This window comes from Arachis ipaensis, chromosome B3 (assembly GCF_059453495.1).
Source record: "Arachis ipaensis isolate K30076 ecotype BB chromosome B3, ASM5945349v1, whole genome shotgun sequence".
NCBI classification, from domain to species: domain Eukaryota; kingdom Viridiplantae; phylum Streptophyta; class Magnoliopsida; order Fabales; family Fabaceae; genus Arachis; species Arachis ipaensis.
The window spans coordinates 48,267,230-48,286,465 of NC_142438.1; the positions used below are offsets into that span (position 1 = coordinate 48,267,230).

Here is a 19,236-nt window from a genome sequence, read left to right on the forward strand (position 1 = left end):
CATATAGTCCTCTTATATTTGGGTAATTAGGGTTTATGTGGCATATAAACTAGATTTGAACTTAACCCTCTAATTGGAATCAAGTGACCAAAGAATTGGCAGTTGATGAAGATTAGAGGAGACTAAAAAAGTTTAAGAAATTAGGGTTTAGTCACATATAGTTTGCCATGAATTGAATCTTGCATGATTAAAATAGTTGGTAAGAAAAGTTAATACGGAAAATAAATATCTCTTAAGCTTTAACTGTTTTCTCTCATATTATTCACACCAATTTACTATTTGCTTTCTGATATTCTGAATTTACTATTAATGATTTTGAACTCTTTAAACACCATTTTCTGTTTGTCTAACTAAGTAAATCACGCAATCATTGTTGTTTAGTCCATCAATCCTTGTGGGATCGACCCTCATTCACTTGAGGCACTACTTGGTATGATATGATGCACTTGTCGATTAGTTTGTGGGTTATAAATTCTGCACCAGGCTACAGTTTTTTTTGTCATGGTAAAAAATCGTAATCATAAAGGGTCTATGATCACGATTTTGACTATGACAAAAAAAATTCTGGTCATAATTTTTTAAAAAATGATATGGTACGGTTTTAGGAGTGACTTAAAAAGATTTATAGTCACAATTTTTCAAAAACTGATGACCTAAAAGGGGTCTAAATCACGGTTTAGGTAACCATTTTTGTATGCTACTAGGTTAGTTTTATTTTATAAATCATTGAACAATGAATGGTCATGAGCAAAGAGCAATAATAGATTCTTCAGTGTATGAATGTGTAGCATATGATTCTTTATGTGATGTAGAATAATCACCATTAATAGGCTGAAGAATATAAAAATGGTTGTGTTGTGAGAAGTTTTTTCAATTAATGAAGAAAATCTCATGTCCTAAGCTATTCAAGTTGTGATGTTAATGGTTTAACGAACCAGAACAGAAAGAGGAAGAGTAAAAGTTGAAAGAGAGAAAAAAATTAGTTCTTCTCATTTTAAAAATTTCAAATGAATGAAAACTGAAAATTGAAAAAGATGTTTTTGTGGCTAACCTTATGTACTCCTACTATGATTAATTACCATCAACATTAAACTATTAAAAAAATAATAAGCTAGGTAACACCCTCCCACAAGCTAGAATTGTATAAATCTAACAATCCTAGCTTAGAAACATTAGTAAGTAAATGACCCAGTGGCATAGTTTTAGTAAGAAAATCAGCAAGTTGATCTTTAGAACGAACTGGCATAAGATGAATGAGATCAGACAAATGCTTTTTACGAACAATGTGAAAGTCTACTTCAATGTGTTTAGTTCTTTCATAAAAGATGGGATTATTTGCAATGTGAATGGATGACTGGTTATCACAGAATAGAGTGATAGACTTTTGGAGCGGCAAAATCCATTAAGAAAGATAACCAACTAGCTTCACAAGTGGCAACAGCAAGAGACTTATATTCAGCTTTTGCAGAGAACTTGACAATGGTGGTTTGCTTCTTACTCTTCCAGCTAACGAGAGAGTTCCCAAGCATGAAGCAATAACTAGAAACGGAACGACGAGTATCGGCATAGGTACCCAGTCAGCGTTGGCAAATCCGATGAGATGCAGATTAGAAGTAGAGGAGAAGAATAGACCAGTTGTAGGTTTGTCTTTTAAATATCAGAGTACATGAAAAGCAGCCTGTAGGTGAGAAGTGGTTGCACAGTCTAAAAACTGGTTCAAACGTCCCACAGCATAAGAGATATCGAATTTAGTGTTTGTGAGGTAAAGGAGTCTACCGATGAGCTATCTGTAAGTAGTGTTATCCGTTAAAATAGTACCTGACTCCTTCGAGAGTTTTTTACTATAATCAAATGGGGTGGAGAGAGGCTTACAATTTAGATAACCAAAATTCTTGAGAAGGTCTATAACATCCTAACCTCATGATCGCACTAAAAGTCCGGGCGTCACCTACCTCTACTCCTTTAATTTCATATTATATTTATTTAATATTGAACCTTTGCAAATACGAACTGAAACCTTTAATTAAGAAAATGAAGATTCTTTATTTTAAATCACTTAATCACAAAAGTATATATATTCACATGGCTTTATATACATAGACTTAGTCAAAGAACCTCAATTACAAGTCCTACCCCTCTAAAAACTAAAAGAATAAACCACGAGGGGAAAATAAATTCTACAACTCAACTCGTAAACATCATCTTCTATGCTCCTGTAGCTCCGCACTAAACCTTCGCACCTGCAGCTGAAAGGGGTGAAAATAGGGGTAAGAATTAGGGAGTTCTTAGTAGGGTCAGAGTTAGAAGTTAAGTTCATTTCATTATGTTCTCAGTCAATAACAATAGTCAACAAAGTATAATCCAACTCAGCAATTACAGAACATAGAATCTAATCACAAGCACACACAATCATAGAAAACACAATCACAAACAAATATGCGCAAACAAGTATGATGCATGTCTAGTCCTATACAAGCCATGAGCTCATGTGTCGGTTTGTTGCCCGGTTCCCAACACTGGTCCTGAGATAAGCATTTCATATTGTCGTCCTTATCTCAGCCAACATCCCCTTCATGAGTCTTATGCATCGCCGTCCTATAGTATCAAGTGAGCGTTACGCATCGCCGTCCTCACTAGACACTTGGCACTAAGGCCCAAACAACACTCAATTTCTTTTTAACATTTGCTCTCTACTCTATTGCAGCAGAGATCCCTTTAATTAATACCTTCTTTTCTATCTGCTCTACTGTGGCAGATGTTCATTAAAATATTTTCAGTCACTTCTCTCTGCTCTTCTATGACAAAGATCCTTTTACTTAATGCATCCTTCTCTTTTTATTCTTTTTCTTTTCTTTTTTTCTCATCTTTCTCTTTTATTTTCTTACTTCTTTTCTTTCTCTCTTCTTTTCTTCAATATTTTAATTCTTTACCATAATTCAACTCGCCTTTCCCTAATGACTTATGAACAAGAATCATAAAAGTCTTAAATTAACTGTGTCCTCTAAAGCTTTTTAAGGGTCCTTCTGTTTGCTCTTCTCTGACTTAAATATTCTTAATAAAAAATATAACGATAATATAAATAAGATAATTTAAATGATAAATAAATAATATTTATATCTCTCTTTTTTTAAAAAAAAAAACTTAACTTTGTAAAGCTTTTATTCTTAAACTCTTATTATTTACGTTTTAAACCTCAAACTTTTAAATGTTTTATTTTTAACCTAACAATTTTATAAAATTATATTTGAAACTTCACTTATCTCAATATTTATAAAAGTAATCCTGAATTTTTATAAAATACCCATTTTACCCCTGTGCTTTATTTATTACCTGAAATACCCGAAAAATTATATAATTACAAATTATACCTCGATTTTTATATACAAATAAAATGTTACTGTTCAAAAATAAAATTTAATTACTATCTTTCTCTTATACCAAAATCGGAAACCCTTAACCTTTCTCTTTCAGAATATTACTTGTATTTTAATCCGTTTTCGAGTTTTTTGGTTACCGATTCATTGTAACTATTAATTTAATTCCGCGGCCATCAAACCTCACCAATTTTATCTCAAAATAGCGCACCACAACAGCCCCAAAATTGCCAAAACACCCCCAACTGGCTGTTCATACATTGCAAACCCAAAATCTCAAGCAAACAACAATAATTCAACATAAACTTAATCAAACTCAAACAGTAATCAATCAAACCAACATTCACTCATCCAATTCACTTTTAATTATTATAAAATTAACAAACCCTACCTCTGTACGAAATTAAAATACTCAAAATTTCGGAAAAACTTTTTGACCGAGTTGTCGAAGAGGAAAACGTCAGAAATCGTTTGTACCTCCTAGAACTCCAATTGGCTGAACTCAAGGGGAAAAAGAGCTACATCACCGTTAACTTCTACTGAACAAAAGTAATGCCAACGTGTCGAGGAGGAGGATACGAACACTTTTATCGGATTATATTTTTTTATTGGAGTTACGAATCTCAAGAAATTAAAGCCGAAAGGTTTATGTATGTTTCCATGAAATTCACATTCTCTCTCTCTCGATTTTCTTTCTTTTTCCTCTCACGGTTCCTTCTCTATTTTTTCTTTGCTTAGTTTGGTGATTGGGAGAAAGAGAAATAAATGATGATGATGTGGTGGCAAGGGAGGGGGAGTGTGTCACGAAACCAATCTGCTGAGCCAGCTGTAACACCCTCACTATCAGAAGTCACGCTTCCGGCTGCGCTACTCTGATAGCAAGAAGTATTACGACTACTTTACATACTAAATACTAAAATATGAGCCTGTGACTCGACACTGTATCGTTGATTTCTTAGAAAACCGAAAATAAACACTTTATCTTAAGAAAAATACAAACAGGCATAAATTCATATACAAGACTCCTTACATAATAATTCATAATATAATATACATATAAAACATACAATTCCTATCCCTCTTACAAACTTGTAATAACAAAGACGAGGGAAGAAAATATCTAATTAATACAACATCTTATAAACCGAACGCAGTATAACTCTTCTTAATGCTTCTTCATTCGGTTCCTGAAAAGGTAAAGCTGTAGGGGGTGAGAACCTAACCACACGGTCTCACCACGCAGTTTCAAAGTTGTCATAAGAAGATATTTAATAAGAAAACTGTTTTCAAGCTCAATGATTATCATTGCCTTATGAATCTTTTAAAAACCAGTAGGTAATCGTTCCAAACCTTTTCAAAGAAACGTTTAATCTATCAAAAATCCGAAACCTTTCCTTTCTTATAAGAAAAATCTCAATCAGAAACCAACCACGCAATCAAACAACACAATCATTAATTCAGCACCAAAGTTCATTCTCAAATGTAGCACGCCAGAACAAACACAAGCAAGACAGGCAAGGAAAGCACAATTAGGTAGCAGTTACAGCAAATAGTTCAAGTAGCAGTTAAGAACAGTTTAGCAATTAGACAATCCAAAAACAAGTTCAAACCCAAGCAAAACATACAAATGCATATGATGCATGCCTGTCCTATGGCTGATGAGGCTCATCTGTCGGTTATCCAGCCAACCCGACAAGTCTGAATTGTACTTAGACTGTCCCCCGACGTGCATCCCCAAGAGTCTATGCATAGTTTTTCTCAAATAATCAATAATACTCAATGGGGGTAACATTCCCGGGAATTTATATAGTGCCCGGTCACACACTTACGTCGTAGGGTCAACAGAGTATCGAGTTTTCAACCTGGTACACGTGGTGGCAAGCCACGGCACTTAATCCAGGGAACCTCGTATCTCAGATCATTAAATCATTTAAGCCCAATCTCATACATAATCATTCATCAATATCTAAGCCATTCTCAAAATCATTATCATTCGTCAATCCATATCTCATTCCCAAATTCATTCAGAAATCATATTTCAAAATCAATCCTTATCATCCTTCTTTCCGTTCCATTAATCAACAAATCTCAGTCCAAAACATAATTCTTTCTTTTCTAAATAAATCAATCTTAAAACATATAACGTTCAAAAACTAAATCTTTTTAAATAATTACTTCAGGAAAAACTTTCAATTTTATAAAATTTCGGCAGCATCTCCTCTAAAACTCAGATACTGCCACCCTTTTCGGGTCCCACCCAAACATTTCTCAAACCTTTTCTCAACCATTTCCAAATTCCAAACAATTTCCAGAGTTGAACCAGTTCCAATATCAAATTATTCTCAAATCAGACCAATTCCAAAAATAAAACTCTTTAAAATAAAACCTTTAAATCATTTATAAAATCAAACCGACTCAAAATCAAACCATTTCCCAAGTTAACCAAGTTTCATATTCCAAATCATTTCCAAAGCCAATTCCTTTACATTATCAAAAATAGCTTCAAAACCAAGAAAAACCAGTTTTTATAATAAATAACTAAATAGCCTTTCAAACTAATTTCTTTTCAGCAATCACAAACTACTCAAGCAATCAAGCAATCAGTCATTCAGTCCAGCAAACAACCACATTTAGAAGACAATCATAATAAAAAACATATGTTCTCTCACATTAATATCTATTTATCACAACTCTGTAATATAAATTAGATTTTAATAAAAACCCCTACCTCGAAAGTTGAACCCATAACTAAAGGTGTCACAAGAACCATTCCTCTCCGCCCGAAATCAACTGCAGCTTCAATCGCAGGTCTGCTCACTTCTGAAATAGCAGAAACGGCTTTAATTGCAACAGGCAATCCCAATAACTCAATCCTAAAACATAAATATCGCGAAAACCTTAATAACACATAACAGGAAACTAACGGCGAGGGTTCGCAATAAAATATACCTACAGTAAGAACAAAATGGAACAGCCGCAATCTCGAGCTGACCCGGAGGCATCTCCGACAGCGGCCAGAAACTTCGATGGTCCAACTGTAACCTTAACTTTGATATAAAATCATCGGAATTCAATCCTACAATACCAACAGCTCAGAGCCTCTAATAACTTATATTGGAATATTGATTTCAGAAGTTCTGGAAGGTGACACGGATCTGGCGGCGGGACAGCGGTGGAAGGTGTCTCCCTTTACCGTCACGTTCTGACCCTTCCTTCCATAGCTCAGCTCGGCGATGAAACAGATCCACGGCGCTGATGGAAACACGGCGGTGACGAGGCAGATCTGACGGCGACGGGATCCTCGACGGCGTCTTCTCTCTCTTCCCGCGAGCGTTCCCCCTTGGTGTGACTGCGCGGCGACTTGGCGGCGAGGCTTCGGCGGCAACGTCTTGACTCAGCGGCGGCGCAGGAAACGATGGTGCTGGTTGCGGTAGAGCGCGGCGGCTCTTTTCTTCCTCGCTTCGTCGGCGGCAACAGTGATCCCTCCTGGGTGCTTCCCTCAGTCACGCGTTTTCCCCCTCCATCAATCGGTGACGGCGAGGCGGCAGCAGCAGCGGCGCCTCCTCTCCCTCGCGACGGCGCAGTAGCTCCCTCCGACTCTCTCTTCCTCAGACGAGTCACTCTCTCTCTCCCCTCGGTTCTCTCCTGCGCTGGTGGTGTGGTCAGCCCCCTCTTCCCCTTCTCTTCTTCATTTACGTTGCAACTCTCTTCTCTCTTTTCCTCTAATTCCATTTCCCTTTTTTTTTTCTTTCTTTCTTCGATGAGTGGTGTTATTGGGGGTGAAAGTAATTGGCGGCTGAATGAGGTAAGGGGCAGCTAGGGTTTCTTTTGGGGTAAAGGGAAAATTACATGTTAATTAGGGTTAGGGTTGTGTGTTTGATTTTAGGATTAGGGTTTAATTTGGGGCAAATGTGAAATTAGGGATTTTTGGGCAAATTAGAGTTTTGTTAAATTTTAATAAAATTAAGAGATATTATATTAAATTAAATATAAAATATCCATTCTTACAATATCTTTCAATTACAAATTTATAAATTAGTTTCGATTAAATGCTAATTAAATAAAAATTAGAGACAAATAAATTAATTCTCCTTCATTTATAAAATAAGGTTAAAAATATAAATATTTAAAATTAAGACATAAAATATTCACTATTTTTCAATTATAAGAACTCTAAATAAAAAAATAAGAGTTTACTCAACTTTTATATAAAAATCTCCGAAGTACATTCTTAAATAAATATAATGCATCGTAAATAATTAATTAATAACTTTTAAAAAGTTAGAGATCTTACACCAGCAATTCAAGTTATTAAAACACAAGTAATAATATATATGAGTTACTAATATAAATGACATTAGAAACATAATGATAAAAGATATATGATGAAGCATTAACAAAGCTAAGTTCATCGAAGAGTACTGATATTTACTCATATCGGCGGATATTGAGCTCGATAATAATATTATTAATTAAACTTTATTTTTAAATTAAAAATATCAATTACTCAAATTAAAATATATATATATATATATATATATATATATATATAATTTTTTTATTTATAAATTACTAAAATTATAGTTTTAATTATGTAAATATTTCATCATAATAAAAATATATATAAAAATCTGAATTTAATTGAACTCAAATAGTTATAAAATTAATTTAATTATTTTAATAAAATAATTTCTAAAAATAAGAAACTCCAATTTATGAAATGAATTATAACTTATTTATATTTATATTTTCAAAATTGTGGGTCATTACAAGGTCTATGGCATACTTCTGCTGATAAATGTGAATTCCAGAGTTAGAGCATGCTTCTTCCATTCCTAAGAAGTACTTGAGATCACTAAAATCTTTTATTTTGAATTTGTCATCCAAAATTTTCTTGATGGAATTGATTTTGCCAATGTCACATCCCCGGTTAAAACCAAGTCATCAACATATACTAGAATGGTAGTGAAGCTTTTGGATTGTTTCTTGATGAAGAGAAAATGATCATAAAAAAACTGCTTATAACCAGTATCAACAAGAGTCTGAGCGAGTTTAATGTTCCATTGTCTGCTTGATTGCTTAAGCCTATATAGAGACTTTTGTAATTTACAAACAAAACCTGGTTGTGACATAACCAAACCGAGTGGGTATCCTCATATAAACTTCCTTGTCCAAATCTCCGTGAAGGAAGGTAGTATTGACATCCAGCTATTTCAACTGCCATTTCTTTGTCATTGCTAATGCTAACATTACTCGTAGAGTAGTCATTTTGACAACTAGACTAAAAATATCACCATAATCCACTCCTTACACTTGAGTGAATCCTTTTACAACTAGCCTCATTTTGTGCCTTTCTATGGTACTATCGGAATTAAATTTTACTCGAGAAATCCATTTACAACCCACAACCTTCTTGCCTTTTGGGAGATCAGTGAAACACCAAGTTCTGTTCTGATCTAGAGCTATCAATTCAACTTGTATTGTCTTTCTTCAACATTCATGTGCAGTCGCTTCCTCATAAGTTCTAGGTTCTAGATTTGAGGTGATGGCTAGAGAAAGAGACTTATATTTTGGGGTTAGTTTATCATATGACAAGTGTTGTGAGATAGGATATAAAGAGTCAGAGTTGGCAAAGTTATTAAAGTGAGCTGCGTGGATTATCATACAATGGTAGTCCTTCAAATAAGTAGGCGATTTCTTAACTCTTTCAAATTTTCTAGTGATGCAGTCATATGTGATGTCGGAGTTTTGTTATGCAGGTGCATTGTTAGTGTGTGGTGTGGTAATGGGTGCAATGGTGTGTGAGAAAATTGGTGAGTGCATTGAGTTTGAAAAATGTTCATTTGAATCTGTGAGTGTGGTATGTGTGGGTGATTGCAAATGATGTGTGGATAGTGTATCATATTGAAAAAGATCAATGCATTGTGAAATATGAGTGGGTACCGCAGAAATGTTAGTGCTAGTAGAATGTGAAAATAGAAAATGAGTTTCATAGAAAGTTACATATCTAAATATGAAATTTTTTTTTATTTTAGATCAATAAGTCGAAAACTCTTTGTTCCTAATTTAAAACCGAGAAAAGCTATTTTTCTGGCTTTTGGATCTAATTTTGTTCTTGAATTTGTTAATGTGGAGGCATATGCAAGAGAACCAAATACTCTTAAATATGAAAGGTTAGGTAAGTTACCATACAAAAGCTTATAGGGACTAGCATTATCCAGTTTAGTGTAGGACAGCCTATTAATTAGGTGAATAGCGTGAGCAACTGCGTATTGCCAAAAACAATGTGAAATTCCTTATTAAAATAACAGTGCTCTAGCAACACCTAAAATGTGCTGGTGTTTTCGCTCTACAATCTCGTTTTGTTCTGATATTTCTACACAAGAAGTTTGGTGTAAAATGTCAATTGATGCAAAAAAAGATTTTAGAGTGAATTCTGGCCCATTGTCAGTTGTTATACACTTAACTTGTTTTTCAAATTGTACTCTAACAAAATTCACAAAATTAATAACCAATTGTGATGTCTTAGATTTGGTTTTCATAAAAAAGATCCAAGTGAATCAGCTCTTACCATCCACCACAGTAAAAAAATACCTTTGTCCTTCATTGGAAGGGATAGAAAAGGGACCCTAGATATCCATATGAACTAAGTCAAAACAATCTTTTATTTCAGTTGTACTAAGATCAAAAGATAATTTCTTTTGTTTTGAAAAATGACATGAGTCACAAGAAAGTTTTGAAGCAATACAATCTATAAAAGGATAATATTTCTTCAGTAAAATCAATTTATGCATAGGTATGTGTCCTAATCTAAGATGCCAAATGTTGTTGCACTCAGTGTGTGAAGGTGTTGTGGGATGAGTAGTAGTCGTAGTTGCCGCCAATGAAGCTTGCTTTGTTGGAGGAGGGAGAAAGTGAGAGAATTCTGGTTCTCTACTCATTATATATAACCCTTCTCTACAGTCAGCAATGCCAATTATCTTTGATGTGGATCGATCTTGTATCTTACAACACTTATCATCGATTAACAGTTGGCAATGTAAGTTTGAGGTTAATTTTAACACAGAGATCAGTTTAAAATCAAAAGAAGGAATGTACGAAACATTTTTGAGAAAAAAGCTTTTTAGAGAATGTAATTATGCAAATGATGGTGCTGACAGTTTTGATCTCATATGACAATATCACATTGATTAAAGCAATATTTTGAAAGCTTACAAAATCTTTTAAGTCAAAACTCACATGATCTGTTGCACCAGAGTCGATGACCCATAGTGCAAATTTTAGAGTGATAATGTTCATAATGTTTGCATTAAAATGTAATGTAATGGTTTTACCTAGAGTGGAGGTCTGAATGAAATTAGTCAAAATTTGGTTTGCATTATGAGGTTGTTGCTGCACACTTTTGTCTTTAATAAACTCTAACAAGACAAATCTTTGCTCTGGATTGAACTCAGATCTTGATATTCCAGTGTTCCCTTGGAGACAATTGAGTTGGGATTGTTTATCACTGAGTATATAATCATGCTCCTCAGTGATCACGTGATTGATAGTGGTGTTATGTTGCTGCCATTGATGAAAATGGGAGGAATACTCATGCTTCTTATAGCACATATCTTCTGTGTAGCCTTACTTGTTACCATGAGAGCATTCCATTATAGCTCTACGACCTCTACTACCTAGATTTTCTCTAGGGTAGAAAAAATAAGGGTTTGATTGATATTGGAATTGCTCTGGTAGTCAAAACCACCACTCGAGAATCTGTTTACCATGTCCGCCATTTTGAGAAATCAATGAATCACAAAGTAATAAGGATTCAGATCTTCTTCCTTCCAACTCGTTGATCGGAACAGTTTTGTTCACCAAGAAAAAATCTTGTAAAATAGCCTCTCATCAAACTCTGTTGGATGAGTTTGAAGGAAGAGACAAGAAAGGGGATAAGAAAATGTCAAAGAAAAAATAAGGGAAAGAAAGAAAATAGTGTCATCGATAACTATTGGCAATCCACAACTTTTTAATTCGATTCATAAATTGGTTGCTCTCCACGCTCACCGCACCATGAAAAAAAACTTATGTCCTAAACTATTATGTTAATGGTTTAATGAAGCAAAAGAGAGAGAAGAAGAAAGAAAGTTAAGAGAGCAAGAAAAATTGATTCTTTTCATTTTAAAAATTTTAAATGAATGAAAACAGAAAACTAAAAAAAATATTTTTGCGACTAACCTTATGTACTTCTACTATAATTAATTACCATTAACATTAAATTAATAAAAAAATAATAATTTAGGTAACAATTAAACTGGCCTTGATAATTTATGGTTTGTGATGAGCGGATAATTTATACGCTTTTTGGCATTGTTTTTAGTATGTTTTTAGTAGGATCTAGTTACTTTTAGGGATGTTTTCATTAGTTTTTATGTTAAATTCACATTTTTGGACTTTACTATGAGTTTGTGTGTTTTTCTGTGATTTCAAGTATTTTCTGGCTGAAATTGAGGGACTTGAGCAGAAATCAGATTTAGAGGTTGAAGAAGGACTGCTGATGTTGTTGGATTCTGACCTCCCTGCACTCAAAATGGATTTTCTGGAAATACAGAACTCAAAATGGCGCGCTTCTAATTGCGTTGGAAAGTAGACATCCAGGGCTTTCCAGCAATATATAATAGTCCATACTTTGGCCAAGAATAGACGACGCAAACTGGTGTTCAACGCCAGCTCTCTGCCCAATTCTGGCGTCCAGCGCCAGAAAAGGATCCAAAACCAGAGTTGAACGCTAGAAATGGATCAAAACCTGGCGTTCAACTCCACAAATGGCCTCTGCACATGAAAAGTTAAAGCTCAGCCCAAGCACACACCAAGTGGGCCCCGGAAGTGAATTTATGCATCAATTACTTACTCATGTAAACCCTAGTAGCTAGTTTATTATAAATAGGACCTTTTACTATTGTATTAGACATCTTTGGACGCCTAGTTCTTAGATCAGAGGGGCTGGCCATCTCGGCCATGCCTGGACCTTTCACTTATGTAATTTTAACGGTAGAGTTTCTACACTCCATAGATTAAGGTGTGGAGCTCTGCTGTTCCTCAAAGATTAATGCAAAGTACTACTGTTTTCTATTCAATTCATCTTATTTTGCTTCTAAGATATTCATTCGCACTTCAACCTGAATGTGATGAACGTGACAATCATCATCATTCCCTATGAACGCGTGCCTGACAACCACTTCCGTTCTACATTAGATTGAATGAGCATCTCTTAGATCTCTTAATCGGAATCTTCGTGGTGTAAGCTAGAATGATGGCGGCATTCAAGAGAATCCGGAAGGTCTAAACCTTGTCTGTGGTATTCCGAGTAGGATTCGATGAATGAATGACTGTGACGAGCTCCAAACTCGCGATTGCTGGGCGTTAGTGACAGACGCAAACTCTAAGTTTGGTGTTGGGAGGCCACAACCAAACTCTAAGTTTGGTGTTGAACTCCCATATCCAAACTCTAAGTTTGGTGTTGGGAGGTCTCAACAAAGCTCTGCACATCTGTGAGGCTCCATGAGAGCCCACTGTCAAGCTATTGACATTAAAGAAGCGCTTGTTGGGAGGCAACCCAATGTTTATTTATCTAATCCTATTATTTCTGTTTTTCATGTTTTCTTAGGTTCATGATCATGTGGAGTCACAAAATAAACAAAAAAAATTAGAAACAGAATCCAAAACAGCAGAAGAAAAATCACACCCTGGAGGAAGCACCTGCCTGGCGTTCAACGCCAGAACAGAGCATGGTTCTGGCGCTGAACGCCCAAAATGGGCAGCATCTAGGCGTTGAACGCCCAGAACAAGCATGGTTCTGGCGTTCAACGCCAGAAATGGCAACAAATGGGCGTTGAACGCCCAAAATGGGCACCAACCTGGCGCTGAACGCCCAGAGTTATGTGCAAGGGCATTTTTACATGCCTAATGGGTGCAGGGTGATGCGCATAAACTAGTTATGCTACGATTTAGGAAATTGCACGATCGGCAAAATTCCTTCCGGCAAGTGCACCGGTTATCGTCAAGTAAAAACTCACAATAGAGTGAGGTCGAATCCCACAAGGATTGGTTGAGTGAGCAATTCGGATTAGAAGTGTGTTCTAGTTGAGTGGAATCAAGATTGAGATGAGAATTGCGGAATGTAAAATTGGCGGGAAAAGTAAATGACAAGAAATTGAAATGGCGGAATCTTAAATTGCATGAATTAAAGAGCAGAAACTAAATTGCTGAAATTAAAAGGGAATGGGGGTGATTGCATGAATTGAGTTGCAGAATGTAAAGAGAAGATGTAATCAGAATTGGGGGATTCATTGGGTTATAGGAGATATTGAGATCTCCGAATCAAAACATGTTTATCTCTTCCTCAAGCAATGCGTTCATTGAATTTTGCTTGGCAATCTTATATGATTGGATCCCAATCCCTTGGCTCACCAATTCTCTCTAAAAATGAACAAATTCCCAATCCCTTGGTTTAAATGTTCATAAGAAGAGATGATGCTCGATCACTGATTATACCACACAGTTTCATGAACCACAATTTGGTAGGATTACATGTCACAATATCCATCCAAACCCCAATCCAATTCACTGTGAGAAAGCTTCTATAGCATGAATCCTCCATTCCTTTCCCAAGGTTCCGAAGGATTCCAATTATGGGTAGTTTCTTTTCCAAGACAACTACCCAATGGAATTAGATCGAGAAGCTTTCTAACAAAATTCAAGAGAAAAGATTGAAGAAGAAGATAAACTATTATTGATTCATTGAATTACAATAGAGCTCCCTAACCCAATGAAAGGGGGTTTAGTGAGTCATAGCTCTGAATTCAATTACAAAGATATGAAAACTAGCTAAAAGTGAAGGTAAAAGTCCTCTCTAACTTAAATTCTATCCTATTTATACACTTTCTATATTGAGCTTCTGTTGTGTTTCTTGGGCTTTGAGGCCTCTCCCTGCTTTCCTTTTGCCTTGGGTTTATGATCCATAATCTTGATGAGGCTGCTGGTCCAAATTCTGTAACATTCATTGAGCCAACTTAGTGATAATCAAATAATGGCACATGACTCAATAAATTGAAATTTCAGACTCATCAATCCTTCAGGCCCAATCCCATAAACCATGATATTCAATTGGGTTTCATACCAGAATAAGTTTAAGTTAATGTTTGTGCTCAAATACTAACTTAAACCACAATATCTTTGGTCCAGAAACCTTTTCCAAGAGTGGCGTTTAAGTTGCAGTTTAAGCTTAAACTGCAGCTTAAACGCCAGACACTTCCAGTGAGGCCTTTTGTAGAAGCACGTTTAAGCTTTAGTTTAAGGTTAAACTGAAGCTTAAACGTGGAAATGGAAGAAGGCAGCCCTGGAGAGTCATGTAGTCGAACACGTTTAAGCTCCAGTTTGAGGTCAAACTGAAGCTTAAACGTGGATATAGGAAGGGCAGCCCTGGAGGTCGAACACGTTTAACCTCCAGTTTAAGGTCAAACTGGAGGTTAAACGTGGAAATGGAAGGAGGCATCCTGGAGGTCGAACACGTTTAACCTCCAGTTTAAGGTTAAACTGGAGGTTAAACGTGGAAGCTTAGAAAGGTAGCCCTGGAGGTGTCGAACACGTTTAAACTCCAGTTTGAGGTCAAACTGGAGCTTAAACGTGGAAATGGAGAGAGCAACCCTGGAGGAGAAAACTTGGTCGAACACGTTTAAGCTCCAGTTTGAGGTCAAACTGGAGCTTAAACGTGGAAATGGCTCCCTGGTGCTTTTCCCATTCTGGCGTTTAACCTCCAGTTTGAGGTCAAACTGGAGGTTAAACGTGGAACTCCTTCCTGAGTGGCATTATCATTCTGGCGTTTAACCTCCAGTTTGAGGTCAAACTGGAGGTTAAACGTGGAATGCTTCTTTGGTGAGACTTTTCATTCTGGCGTTTAACCTCCAGTTTGAGGTCAAACTGGAGGTTAAACTTCAATTCCAGCATTTCTTAGCCTTCATGATTCTGGCGTTTAAGCTCCAGTTTAGGCTTAAACTGGAACTTAAACTCCACATGTGATATTCAAGCTTCCTTTATTGATTTTGTTGCTTCCTTGCCTAGCCTCTTCTTCCCTGAAATCATCCAAACAATTGCATCAAAGTCTTGCAAAATTTCATGAGAAATCTTCCATTCATAGCATTCAAGTAATATAACTAAAACTCATGGATATTGCATCAAAATCATATTGTTTGGATGGTTCATTGCTTTGTTATTCTTTTAACCATTCTTGGTTACTTTAAGCTCAAGAAAGTGCATAAAACCACTAAAACTAACAGAAAAATACTAGTGAAACTAGCCTAAGATGCCTTGGCATCACTCCTCTCCTGCAGTGTGGTTCCAGACCTTAGGGTGATGGCATTAATGCCTCCCTTTGGATTGGGTAATGGTTGAGAGGGGATTCCAGTGGAGCTTGAAGGTTGGTTACTGGAATTTTGCGTTGATCCAAGCTGTGACATAAGAGCTTGCAAAGTAGAGGTGAGACCATTCAGACTGGCGTTAATACTATTCATGTTATTTTCCATGGTCTGTTGTCTTCGCTCAAAAGATTGTAGTAGCTCTTCATTAGGAGATAAATAAGAATGAGTAAATTGAGATGTCTGCTGTTGATTGTTCTGTGGTCCTTGGTTTTGCCTCAGGTGAGGTGCTCTGTAAGGTTGATTCTGCTGCCTGTTGTTGTTATTATTCCACCTCTGATTTCACTGATTATCTCGGCCTCCTCTGTTATTGTTGTCCCTCCAATTCTGGTTAGAATTGTCCTGCCATCCATGGTTATTATTTCCACTTTGATTGTACCCTTGGTTGGGGCGGTCATAGAAGTTATGAGTGGATGCCACCATGTTGTCTTCTTGTTAGAGCTGCGGGCATTCATCAGTGTAATGGCTGTAATCAGCACAGATTTCGCAAATTCTTTGTGGGACTAGTTGTTGGTTTTGCTGTGGCGAAGGAGGTTGAGCTTGCTGAGCTTGTTGTTGATTCAATTGCATCTGCTTCAGCAAGTTGGTCATCTCACATATCCTTTGAGTTAGAGCAGAAGTCTCTCTGTTAGAGGATACTTCTGCAACGGCTTTTGAACGGCCTTGCCTTTGTCTGTGGTTCCTAGTAGATTCAGCTAAATCACTGATCAATTGCCAAGCCTCATCAGTGGTCTTGTACTTCTTCATAGACCCATTGCTAGCACTTTCCAATGTGGTCTTATCTTGGGGCCTCATGCCCTGTGTGATATAGCTAAGTAACACTATCTTGTCAATCATGTGGTGGGGGCATGCTTCCAGAAGATTATTGAAGCGCTCCCAGTATTCAAAGAGAGTTTCATTGTCATCCTGAACAATTATGGAAATATCCTTCCTCAGTTTATCAGTAACTTCAGATGGAAAGAATTTCTCCAAAAACTCCTTTCTGAGTGTATCCTAGTTGGATACATTTACTAGAGGTTGAGTGTAGTACCACTCTCTTGCTTTTCCCTCAAGAGAAAACGGGAAAGCTTTCAGCAAAATTGAAGTTTCATCAGTACCATCACGCCTGACAGTAGAATAGGCTGCCTGGAAATCTCTCAAGTGCTTGATAGGCTCTTGAGCAGGTAGGCCATGAAACTTGGGCATCAAATTTAGCAGTGCGATCTTTATTTCAAAATATGTAGCTACCGCTGGATGATGCGCTTGAAACGGTTGCATTGTAAAATCAGGGGCTCCTTCCTCCTAGATGGTAACTCTCCTAGCTGCCATGTCTTCTGCACGTAAAACAACCGAATCAGTAGAACGGGGGCTGGTTTCTTCCTCAAGTTCACTCTCAGATCCGCCCTCAGAGCAGACTAACAGACACTGTTCTCTCCTTATTCGTGAAATAGTCCTTTCAATTTCAGGATCAAATATTAGCAAGCGCGGATCAGGAAGTGAACGTGTCATTTGACGGAAGAAACATGCAGCTCATAGTAGCAAAATAAAATAAAATGCAAATAAATAAATTCTAATTAATAACTTTAGCACTCTATTACAACTCCCCGGCAACGGTGCCAAAAATTGATGAGGCGCAGAAGTTGGTGAATTAAAAATTATTAAAATAGTTACGTTGCAAGTATAGTTCTTAACTCACCAAAAATCTGCCTATCAATTTAGAAATATGTCACAAAGAGTTTAAATTAAAAATTACTGGGAGTTGGAGTCCCAGGTCGTTTCCCAACGAGTTGCAGAAAAGTGTGCTATTTTATTAATCAGATGTTCCAAGAAGTTGAGTTAAGTAGAGGGAAAATTAAAAAGAGGAAATTTAAATAATATGAATAAGAGCCTTGACTGGGAGTTGATTAGTTAGAATCTCTATTATTGATGGGATGATTTCAAGATTAATTTATAATTAATGGTTGTTCCGTCTAGTTATCCTTTACTAGGTAAAGGAAAATCAAACAAGTTGGAATGCTAAATCTGTTCACGAGTTGCAACCCACTTAGTTCAAAGGGATTGGTGTTAGTGATTAGATAACAATCCAATAGTTAACCCAATTACAATTTTTCTTTCAATCCTTCCAACTCAAGAGTTCCTTTCAATCAACTCCCCATCAAGTGAGGGAACTACTCACTCATTGTAAATAATAAATCCATAACACATGAAAGGAAATTAAAAGAAGACATGATTATTGGAATGGAAAAATAAATCAAAATGGAAGAAATAATCCTTGTATCAAATAATCATGAAAGTATTCAAATGACAAAATTGAACAAAGCAAAGAACATGGAAGAATAAAACCAAGTTAAGAGAATGAACTAGAATGATGAGGTCTTGATGAGGAAATAACTCTTCTCAATATTCCAATGCTAAGATCAATTCAAAATTAAAATTCCTAAAACCTAGAGAAGAAAACCTAAAGGAGTGAAACTAGATCTAAAAACTGTCCACTGTGTAGAATGAATGTTGTCCATTTATTTCTGCATATTCTCTGGCTCTAGTATGCTGTTCCGGGCCGAAAATTGGGTCGAAATAAGGTCCAAAATCGCCCCCAGCGAAGTCTGCAGATTATGCAGATCGCACATGTCACGCAATCGCGTCATCCATGCAGACGCGTCATTCGCGCTTTTCTTTGCCACGCGTTCGCGTCGTCCACGCTACCGCGTCGCCTGAGCTTTTCCAATCCGTGCGGCCGCGTGAGTCATGCGGTCGCGTCACTACGATTTGCTCTCCATCGCGCGGTCGCGTGAGCCATGCGACCGCGTCACTTCTCGCTAGTTATCTCCTCAAATTCTTGTGTTCCTTCTATTTTTGCTAGCTTCCTTTCCAATCTCCAACTCATTCATGCCCTATAAAGTCTGAAACATTCAACACACAGATCACGGCATCGAATGGAATAAAGGAGAATTAAAAATACATAATTAAAGTCTCTAGGAAGCGGTTTCCAAACATGTTATAAATTTAGGAAGGAATTATAATTTCATGCTAATTTAATGAATAAGTGGGTAATAATCATGATAAAACCACACAATTAAACACAATATAAACCATAAAATAGTGGTTTATCAATAACTCATAGAGAAAATTGAAAATAAAAACTAAAGACATTAATTAAAAAAAGAAACAACATCCTAATTAATAGAAAAAATAATCAAACAACTCATAAAGTATCTATTCACACTATTCACATATTCACAACAACCAAAATTTTAGCACTCATTGCACTAGCTCCTCGGCAACAGCGCCAAAAACTTTTTGGATGGCCTAAAGTGGGTTAGGAATTTCACAAAGATAGAATTTCTCCATTTCAAGTATAGTCCCAACCCAACAATTGACCATCAATCAAAGTTTAAATTCAAATTCAAATAACCGAGAGTGATTAAACC

The 19,236-nt window shown here is 36.4% G+C and overlaps 1 non-coding gene across 1 annotated transcript; it reads left to right on the forward strand.

The window, feature by feature from the left end:
* Nucleotides 1–16,660: 16,660 nt before the first annotated feature.
* On the forward strand, nucleotides 16,661–16,768 carry LOC148570541 (small nucleolar RNA R71). The gene has a single exon (XR_015908383.1). It is a non-coding gene; the product is annotated as a small nucleolar RNA R71 (small nucleolar RNA).
* Nucleotides 16,769–19,236: the final 2,468 nt, after the last annotated feature.